The following is a 9,339-nucleotide window of genomic DNA, read 5'->3' on the forward strand; positions in this document are numbered from 1 at the left end:
ACAAAAAAATTTAAAATAAAATAATAAGCATACTTCTCCCTTGCTTTCATGAGAAGAATAACAATGTTTTTATGGGTTACAACTAGGAAACCTACTCCATTCCACAGCATCAAGATCTCTAAGTGGGATCATATGAGTTGGGGCATGAAGTGATGGACATTAGGCCAATCCCATAAGCATTATGAGGCCGCCATTGCATACTGACAGGTGTGCGGCAAATGCCACTTAACCGCATTCCAGGGCTCAATAGACATAAATATTTGTATTAAACATTACATCTCACTGAGCTAGCATGTCTTCTCAAATAGTTTGGACTTGATTTTGCAGGTAATGCAACATGACAAGGTAACGATCTGCCAAAAACTATAAAAGCAGATCAAAACTTGAAAGGTAATGTCCTCTAAACCTGTTCAAAAAAAACTAAAAAAAGGACATGCATCTCTTTAGATACTCATGGTACAGTGTATTAATGCTCTTGTGTTGTATTTAAAATAAAGCTAAATCTTATTTCTAAATTGCTTAGATTTATGAATATATGTATATATGCATACACACATAAAGGAAAGAAAGAAAGAAAGACAGAAGAAGAATTTCTAAATTGCACACAAACACACACATATGTGTATGATACATGTATAGAGAGAGAAAGTAAGAATGAAAGAAAGGAAGGGAGGGAAGAAAGATGGAGGAAAGAAGGAAGGAGGGAGGGAAAAAGCAAGCAAGGAGAGAGGGAAGGAAGGAAGGAAGGGAGGAAGGAAGGAAGGAAAGAAGGAACGAAGGAAAAGAGAAATAAAGAAACATTTCTAAACTGTACACATACACATATGTAATATATACACACATATGTATGTATATGTGGATTGATATGTAGATAGGCTAGATTGGACACCTATATTACATATAACTAACGTTGGCTGTATTAGGTGTCCCAGTTGTACCCCCAAAGAGCATTCATTATTTCTAGCACAAAGAGGGGGTACTAAAAGAAATATATATATATATATATATATATGTATATATATATGTTTGGTACAAAAGCAATTGCAGATTTGCCATTAAAAGTAATGGCAAAAACCATAAATGCTTTTGCACCAACCTAATACATACACATACACATGCACACATATAGCACACATATGTATATAATGTACATATGTATGTAATATGTAAATATATATTGTAATAAATGTATAGAACATTATTTAGGGATATATACATGTATGAGAAATGTATAACACAATATAATCTATAAAAACAGAATTGGGAGATGCGTTTTTCTCCATTTTTAGAAGAGTTTGAAATATATTAAATGTGATATAAGTTATTAAAACTGTAAAGAATATAACAAAAATATTGCTTATAGACACTAAAACCAATATTTATTCAATAGACTCTTACTGACAAAAAAAGCAAAACAAAACAAAAACTATATTTCAATTACTTTTAAAATTCTACATAGAAAATTTTAATTCCGGTGTTTTGAAATAAACACTGTATATCTCAGGGATATCAGAACAGGAAACTGGCTGTATAGAGTGAATTGCAAATGTTCCAATAAAAAGAATCACAGTTAACCCTGCTGCCATCAGAAAACTACACACTGAAATGGGAACCATCCTGGATTGTGTAATAAAAAATAAGAATAATTCCCGGCTGCTCTAATGTTCAACTTTCCTGTCCCACAGCACCTCCGATCACTTCTACTCCATCTCGATTTATTCCAGGTAAAATGACACTAAAGCTATCAATGAGAAAGCAAAGAAATATATTTAGACCTACCCATGTGAAGAGAAACAAATATCTAAACAGTTTTTTCATGGACACACCACAATTTGGAAATTTTAGATTTGTTGATGTTGCTATCTTGGCTTTGCAAGACATTTAAGAGTCAGCATAAGGGGCTGAAATACACATAGCTTAGCCATTGCATTAAAGTGTGTTTGTTAGCTTTGTTGTCTGCATGAAATGAGAAGACAGACAGGTAAGCAGCAAGACAAATGGACATAAGAAATAAGAAAGTACACAATCCATACCTTCAAATGCTAAGTCATCTAGGAACGGCTTATTTTCTAGAAGTTGCTAACAAACCAAATGTAGTTGGTAGAAATATGCTAGCGCTCAGTTTCTGGGGAAAGAAAAAAGCTAAATGTATTGCTTGCTAAGCCAGAAGGAGCGCCGATTATAGGTTGTGATGTCTCTGAAGCAAGTCAACCACTGCTATTATCTTATATTTGGGTACTGTAAAGTTCAGTCAGTCCTGGTACACTTTCAAAACAGATTTTTTTTTTTTTTTTTAAGAGACAGCTTCTTGCTATATTGCCCACACTGGCCTGAAACTCACGGGCTCAAATGATCCTGTAACCTCAGCTGGGACTACAGGAGCATGCCACCAAATCTGGAGAAAATGGAATTTTATGGGGCACTTTGTCTTAATGCAGAAACCCGGTTTCTGATGTGAGCTGGCTGCTGATGGGTTTTCTTTGGGAAGCACCGAGCTTCACGGCTGAGTGGCTTTCGGAAGCATTGCTCCTGACCCAAGGTTGATTGAAAGATTGTGTCACTTTTGAAACTAGTTTTGGGGTTTCATACAACTACAGGCAGAACATAACCAGTCTTTTTATTCCCTTGAATTTGGAGCCTTAAGCGTTTTTATTCTCAGAAATTTCCAGGGTATGGCAGTATACACTCTCAATTATCTTCCTCCATTATTCCTGCCTCTTCTTGAGTTCATAAATGTGTAATCTCCTTAATTGCCTAGCTACCTTCCATTTGACCCCCACACCTCAATCTAACCTGTATGGTTCTGCTTTCAGATCTTCTCAAACCAGAACTTCCCCTTAGTACCAAGAATTTCCAGTGGCCCCGTGGCCCCATGCAGCAAACTGAAAATTCAATGGGCACAAAACCATCTTTATACAAAAAACACAGAAACCTAGTAACTGAAAAGTAGTGCAATTGAGGCATCTGAAGTTCGTAAATAACCTACTCCCAGAAAAAGTTTTGGTGGAAATTCAAAGATGATTTTTAGGTTAAGGTTTTTCTGGTGGTGTTGGATGTGAACTTTGATGAGTATGTTCATGTCCAAAAAACAAACAAACAAACAAAAACACATTGTCCTTCACGGATACTTTTTCTGACCTCAATTCTTATGATAAAAGTGGATAAAATCAATATGTTGAGATACAACTACTATTAAGAGGTGAAGAAAATTACTTTTTTTTTTTTTAAAGAAACACTTGGCAGGGCACCGTGGCTCATTCCTGTAATTCGAGCACTTTGGGACGCCAAGGTGTGCGGATCACCGGAAGTCAGGAGTTTGTGACCAGCCTGGCCAACATGGCAAAACCCTGCCGCTACTAAAAATACAAAAATTAGCTGGGTGTGGTGGTGTGCACCTGTAATCCCAGCTACTCGGGAAGCTGAGGTGGGAGAATCACTTGAACTCGGAAGATGGAGGTTGCAGTGAGCCGAGATTGCACCACAGCAATCCAGCCTGGGCGACAGAGTGAGACTCCATCTCAAAAACAAAACAAAACAAAACAAAACAAAACAAAAACACTTATGCACTGTTGGTGGGAGTGTAAATTTTTTCAACATTGTGGAAGACAGTGTGGCAATTCCTCAAAGAACCAAAAAAAGAACTACCCTTCAACCCAACAATCCCATTATTACTGGGTATATACATATATATATATGTGTGTGTATATACATATATATATACACACACATATATATACATTTATTCAAAGAAATATAAATTGTTCTCTCATAAAGACACATGCACATGTTTGTTCACTGAAGCACTATTCACAATATCAAAAACATGGAATCAACCTATATGCTTATCAATGGTAGACTAGATAAAGAAAATATGGAGACACCCTGGAATACTATGCAGCCATAAAAAAGAAGAGGATCATGTTAACTGCAGAAACATGGATGGAGTGGGAAGCTATTATCTTTAGCAAACTAACACGGGAACAGAAAACCAAATATTACCTGTTCTCACTTATAAATGGGAGCTAAATGATGAGAACACATGGACACATAAAGGGAAACAGCAGACACTGAGCCTGTCACAGGGTGGAGGATGGGAGGAGGGAGAGGATGAGGAAAAATAACTAATGGGTGCTGGGCTTAATACCTGGGTGATGAAATAATCTGTACCACAAACTTCATGACACAAGTTTACCTATATAACAAATCCACAATTGTACCTCTGAACTTAAAGTTAAATCAAAAAACACATATTTGTTCCTCAGAAGGAAAGACTAACAAATGTTTATGTTTATAATCTATGTGTATTTGAGAGAATCTAAACCTATATGTATGTTTATAATCTATATATGTGTGTTCATGTATATAATCTATGTGGCATCTTGTGGTTTTCTACTTATAAATGACAAGAAATCAATCCCTCAGGTTTTCCCTGACGCCTGTGCCGATTTTCCTTTTTAGTTAATGTCCCATGGTCTTTGCTAGGCTGTGGCCAGGAGGAAAACAGACTGTATTTTCCAGTCACTCTTGGCATTGGGTGTGCCTCTGTGACCACATCTGGCCAACTGAGGTAAGCGTGAGCTGTCTGAGAGATTTCCAGAAATCTTCCCTGGATCAGAGTTCTGCTCTTTTCACCGGCCCCTCCTTTCCTAATCGGAGCTTAAGGATCTATCCTAAACCAGGAAATGACTTTGGAGATGGAGCAAAGCAGAAAAGTCTTTGATTGAGGCAAGTACGTACCTACAGGCAGTGTGAAGATGACAGATATACCATGTCTTGTTCAAGCCACTTGATAATGTGGGTTTTTCTGTTTTCTCTTTTTTTCTACCAAGTCCACATTCTAGGCAATCCAAATCTACTTTAAAATATGGTTTACACCTTAAAACGGTACAGTGTATTCTCCCATATATTACTTTTACAAAGCAATTTATTACAGGCTCCGTTTCTATAGTTACAGTTTTATTAAAAATAGTTTGATAATAAGAATCTTACTTTTCAGTGTGTGTAAGACATCCACATTGCATGATATAATAAACATAATGCACCTGTGTTTCCAGACAAGCATCTCTAAATTTTCCTGGAATTGCTATGTTTCATTATGGGAGATACTTTGAAAGAATACTGCAGTCAATACATGTTCTATTTTCAAAGTCAAAATTCTAATTATGTGTATACTTTGTAACTTCTTCTTTCTGTAAATGATACTAGCTATGTCAACTCTTCAAATATTTGGGTAAGACAGGTAGGTAAATGTTTCGAATTTCATACTACTGTGGAATGAGGTAGGCACAATGAGTTTTTTTTTTTAAATAAAAATGTGCTATTGTTGCAATGCTAATCTACTGTACAGAAAAACGTGGTTTTCTTACATATGCAAAATTGCCATTTTTTGTCTGTGTGTTTAAACAATTTTAATTATCAGTAATAGATTGGCTTCATATAAATGACAAGTTAAAATAGTGGGATGTGTTTAAGGTGTCTCAACAGTTTGAGGGAAGCTCAAAATGTTTATGGCTCTGTCTGAAGCCCATTGGTGGGCACAAAAATAATGACCAACTTTACAAAAGCCCTGTTCCTGGTGATGATGCAGTAGCCAGGGTGCAAGGGAACAAAGCAATGTATAGTATCTGTGTGGCTGAAGAGAGAAGGTGACGCTGAACCAGGTCTGGCAGAATAAGTCTGCATTTGCCTGGCATCGAACTTCTTCAGCCAACCCTTTCTCTTCAGCCTGCTTCTACCCTAGTCCAAATCTTCCTACCCTTGGGCTTTAATTCTTCCTGCTCTTCCTTCTCCAGTGATTCTCCTTCAATCTTTCATGTTCATCTTTGTGAGATAACTTTTTATAAGAAAGCAAATATCCTGGGGACACTCTCCTAGTCAGTAATTTATACAATTTCTCTCTCTCTTGTGTTCTCTCTTCATACATACATATATATATACACACACACACATATAATACATACACATCATACTTACATATGTATACATGTATATATGATATATATGTATATATTTACATATATGTATACACATATAAACATGTGTATATATACACATATAAACATGTGTATATATACACATATGATTTAAAAGTTTAATATACTTTAATACACATATATGTACATACATACACATACATACACATGTGTGTATATACACATACACACATATATACCTATACACACATATATACAATTATACATATACACACATATATACATATTGAGGAAAGTATCTCCAGGCAATGTGGATATGCATACATATACGCATAGATTCATATATCAGAAGATTTTGGCAGTATAATTATGTTTCTACAGAGAAACTAGAGATGACAGAAAGCTAAAAAAATCTGTAAACCTTAAATGATGCAATTTTTACTTGGGAGGAAAAAAGTATGAAAAAAGGAAACACATTTAGTCCAGGATATGATCTTTATAATAGTGTGTATACTGTGTAGATATAGATATAGATGCAGAGCATACAATAAACTCATTGGCAGGTTATTTGAATTCCGACACGTCCAAACATCTTTCCAGATTCAAACATCCTTCCAGCTTGCTCCTCCACTGCCATTTTTCTCACTGACTCCACTCAGTCATTCTTATTTCTACCTCTGCTTTTTGTTCACTAAGGATGAGGGTTGGACATCCCCGGAAAAGGGAAGGGAATGAAGGTATGTAGGTATCACAAAGTGGATGGTTAGTGCATATTCATGGAGTGAAGTCACGTGCTAATTGATTCATTATGCAAGTAATTGCTGGAAAATACACCATTGTAGCTCACGTCCAGACCACCTTGAAGTATAACAGAGACGCAACATAATGAGTGTGTTTCAGATATCCAGCTCAACATAGAGAATTGAAAACACTGTTCTTTCCCATAAACTCACTAAAAGGACAAAATAAAAGTCTAAATAAGAGGCAAGAATTCAAAGGAATTAAATAAGAGAGCAGACAACGACATACTTCAATGAAATATTGCAAGCTGGAAAGCAGATGGGTGAATCTCAATTTATCCTCATCAGAGAAACTTGGAAGTACTCAGGGTCAAGGGAGTAAACTAGGAAATAGGCCAGTCCTTGGCCCACACAAAGGCCTCTGAAAGCGTGGTCTCAGATATGGTTAAAAGCAAGCCTTTCTCTGTCTCTCTTTTTGCCTTTTTAAAAATTTGTGCAAGTGTATAAGGCACATGAAAAAATTTGTTACATGTATATAATATGTAGTATTGCAGGTGTCTGTCACCCAAGTGCAATACATGTTTAAGTAAAGTCATCTACTCTGCTATGAAACACTGAATTTATTGGTTTTATTTTACTGTATGTGTTTGCACTTTTTAACTCACTCCTCTTCATCCTCCCTGCCCCATCCCCCAAAGCAGGACTTCTTTGGAAGATTGAATATCTCCGTCCCACATAGCTAAATAATTGCTTCTTACTTGACCTGAGAGTTGATCCGCAGAGATGAATTATCTCTCGAGGGCAGAGGGGGCATTCCTCCAGACGTTAGTGACAGCTCATGGGCAGGGGTAGAGTTACACAGAATATGGAAAGTAAGTAAAATTCTACACACAGAATGTTGAGAAACTCATGCAACTTCCCACAGTGGATTCCAAAAATGCCAACAGCAGGGAGGAAAACAGTTCTCTCTAGGAAAACTGAGAAGTCAAGAAAAAAGAGTCAGATACTGATATTTACATGTCTCCATTTAAATCATAGGTTGCCAATTTAAGTGTGAGTCCCATAAGTTGACAAAACCTATCTAATTGCAGATTTAGTGCCTCTGTTTCAAATATCAGGAGCAATTGAGGTTCACCCAAAATGCTAGGAGGTCCTACATCTAACATGGAATAGAGAGACAAGAAAGGAGACCTTTAGATCAGCATTTCTTTAAGTCTGGTCTGGAAACATTTGGAAGTCCATGAAATAAGAATTACATTCATAATAATAACAGGTCTTAATTAACTATTTCCTTTGTTTTTGAGAGTTTACAATTATGTTTTGCTCAAGTTACATAGCTTGAGATCTCACAACAAACTCAGTCCAGAAGTAGATATGCGACCTAAGCTCTGTTTCAGTAAGCTAGGCATTAAAGACGTCTACAAGAATGTAAAATAATGCCACTGTTTTTCCTTTTCAGGTGGAAAACATAGCTACTTACAAAAATTATGCCATTTTTGTAACAGATACTGGGTTTTTGCAGAGGCTAGGAGGCCTTCTACGACACGTTTTGCAACCTGTAATGTGCCATTCTCAGTACGCGTCAATAGGTTAATACTATGGGTGGATGCAAGTTATAGGGTATCCTAGACTCAAGCAGAGGGGGAGGAAACTACAACAAAATTAGAAAAGCAACAAACAGTTCAGGCCCAACTTTAATCCACTACATGTTATGAAGTATGATTCTGTATTAGTCTGTTCCTACACTGCTGATAAAGACACAGCTGAGACTGGGTAATTTATAAAGGAAAGAGGTTTAATGTACTCACAGTTCCACATGGCTGGGGAGGCCTTACAATCATGGCAGAAGGTGAGTGAGAAGCAAAGTCACATCTTACATGGTGGCAGGCAAGAGGGTATGTGCAGGGGAACTCCCCTTTATAAAACCATCAGATCTCGTGATACTTATTCACTATCACGAGAACAGCAAGGGGAAAACCCACCTCCATGATTCAATTACCTCCCACCAGGTCCCTCCAATGACATGTGGGGATTATTACAATTCAAGGTGAGATTTGGGTGGGGGACACAGATCCGACCATATCACATTCAGTGGTTGGAAAAAGCAAATGCATTCACCTGTGGAAAATTTGGCAAGTTGTGTTAAAATGCAGAGAATTTTTATCCTCTGTCCCACTTATATAAAATATACATCACTGTGTGTGTGTATGCAAGTGTGCATACATATATGTACTTGAGTGCACAAATAGGAAAAAACACACAAAATTTTCATAGTAGTTATCTCTGGGTAGGGGGAGGTGGGCATGGGGTCACTTGCCATTTCACTGTATTTATCTTCTATCATACTTGGAACTTGAATTTGTAATTCAAAGTGAATGGATTAAATGACGACTTGTCTAACGCTTTGGTAAAAACGTGCTATGTACTCCCAAATAGCTTGTAGATAATGCCAAATACTAGACATTAGTTTCCAATGCTGCCACCATTGGATGTAAAATGTTGTCAGTTGAGCTGAAAAGAAGGAAGCCGCTCGCTTACCTCCTTCTGCAGTCTGGTGGGTGCAGAGGAACTGGCACCCAAATCCATATCGGTTGGACATGGTTCAATCATATGCCACAGAAACAGAACTAAATCTAGGGAGGGTAGTGGGTGAGGAACAGCATCTA

This window comes from Pongo abelii, chromosome X, assembly GCF_028885655.2.
Source record: "Pongo abelii isolate AG06213 chromosome X, NHGRI_mPonAbe1-v2.0_pri, whole genome shotgun sequence".
NCBI classification, from domain to species: Eukaryota; Metazoa; Chordata; class Mammalia; order Primates; family Hominidae; genus Pongo; species Pongo abelii.